At 42.7% G+C, this 1,961-nt stretch overlaps 1 pseudogene; it reads left to right on the top strand.

Annotated features, from left to right (window-relative positions):
• The first annotated feature begins 25 nt into the window (after window positions 1-25).
• Window positions 26-1,765, top strand: LOC102746863 (low molecular weight phosphotyrosine protein phosphatase pseudogene; annotated as a pseudogene).
• The last annotated feature ends 196 nt before the right edge of the window (window positions 1,766-1,961 follow it).

Genomic DNA, 1,961 nt, shown 5'->3' with positions numbered 1-1,961 from the left:
AGAACATAGGCAGTAACCTCTTTGACATCGGCCACAGCAACTTCTTTCAAGATACATCTCCAAAAGCTAGTGAAACAAAAGCAAAAATGAACTTTTGGGACTTCGTCAAGATAAAAAGCTTCTGCACAGCAAAGGAAACAGTCAACAAAACAAAGAGGCAAGCCACAGAATGGGAGAAGATATTTGCAAATGACACTACAGATAAAGGGCTGGTATCCAAGATCTATAAAGAACTTCTCAAACTCAACACCCAAAGAACAAATAATCAAGTCAAAAAGTGGGCAGAAGAGATGAACAGACACTTCTCTGAAGAAGACATACAAATGGCTAACAGACACATGAAAAAATGTTCATCATCATTAGCCATCAGGGAAATCCAAATCAAAACCACACTGAGAGTGGGTGCCTGGGTGTGCGCGCGGGAAGATGGCTGAGCAGTTGCCGAAGTCTGTGCTCTTCGTGTGTCTGGGTAACATCTGTCGGTCACCCATTGCAGAAGCAGTTTTCAGAAAACTTGTAACTGATCAAAAGCTTTCAGATCATTGGGTCATTGACAGCGGCGCTGTTTCTGACTGGAACGTGGGCCGGTCACCAGATCCAAGAACTCTGAGCTTCCTCAGAAATCATGGCATTAACACAGCCCATAAAGCAAGACAGGTTACCAAGGAAGACTTTGCCACATTTGATTATATACTATGTATGGATGAAAGCAATCTGAGAGACTTGAATAGAAAAAGTAATCAAATTAAAAACTGCAAAGGTAAAATTGAACTACTTGGGAGCTATGATCCACAAAATCATCTCATTATTGAAGACCCCTATTATGGGAATGAGTCCGACTTTGAGACTGTCTACCAGCAGTGTGTGAGGTGCTGCAGAACCTTCCTGGAGAAGGCCCGCTAATGCCACACCCATTCTCCCTGCAGCCCCAGGCTGGGCCCCGCAGGCTCTGCTGTGAGGCTGCAGCTGTTTCTTCAGTTGACCCTCGGTTTCTTACCTTAAATAATTGTAGATGGAAATCAGTTATTGTATCTGACAGACAAATGAATAAAATGTTTCATCCAGACAGTTTATGGGGTATGCGAAGTGTTCTTAGACCCGCTGAACCTCCCGCTTTGCCCCAGTTACAAAAATAGTGGAACAAACAAAATAGAACAGGCACCAGAGCATGAGGACATCCAGCGTCCCTTTCGGGCACACGAGTTCTGCCTCTTCCTCAAGTTTGCGGACGACCGATGGGGACCCTGTCCTCTGCTGTCTGCACAAGCCAGCCCCAGCAGCCCATCCACGGGAGCTCCCAGCCGAGACTCACCCTTGCTCGCAGTGCACATTGTTTACATAGAAGAGTTAAGGTGTTAGTCTGCAGAACCTTTCCAACCTGCTAGTTTATTTCATCAGGAAGTCAGCTTGATTCCATTGGAACCATTTTGCCTCTGGAAAGTTACAGCCAGAAAGAAGGACACTGTATGCTGGTTTATCTTACTGTCTGTTTGAGGAACGTGTCTGTTTTTCAATGCCTGTAGAACCCAAATGTCAAATATAGATTAGCCTAGGTGGGAAAAAATAATTAAAAAGTCGGGGAAAGTTCTTTTATGTCGAGCTGCTTAAATATTGAGACATTAAGTATTCTTTCATCAGTGCTTAATTTATAGACAAATATAGGTAATTTCTGTGCACTTGGAGGTAACTAATCTAAAATTCATATGGATATATGGCAGAAAAGATTGTTTTCAAAATAAACTGGGGAAATTATAAAAATACAAAAAAAAAAAAAAAAACCACACTGAGATACCACCTTACACCAGTTAGAATGGCAAAAATGGACAGGGAAAGAAACAACACATGTTGGAGACGTTGTGGAGAAAGGGGAACCCTCTTACACTGTTGGTGGGAATGCAAGTTGGTACAGCCACTTTGGAAAACAGTGTGGAGGTTCCTCAAAAATTTAAAAATAGAGCTAC

The sequence above is a fragment of the Leptonychotes weddellii genome, unplaced genomic scaffold (assembly GCF_054177405.1).
Source record: "Leptonychotes weddellii isolate Sample4059 unplaced genomic scaffold, ASM5417740v2 HiC_scaffold_26426, whole genome shotgun sequence".
Classification (NCBI taxonomy): domain Eukaryota; kingdom Metazoa; phylum Chordata; class Mammalia; order Carnivora; family Phocidae; genus Leptonychotes; species Leptonychotes weddellii.
This window is presented reverse-complemented; position numbering and strand designations above follow the sequence as displayed.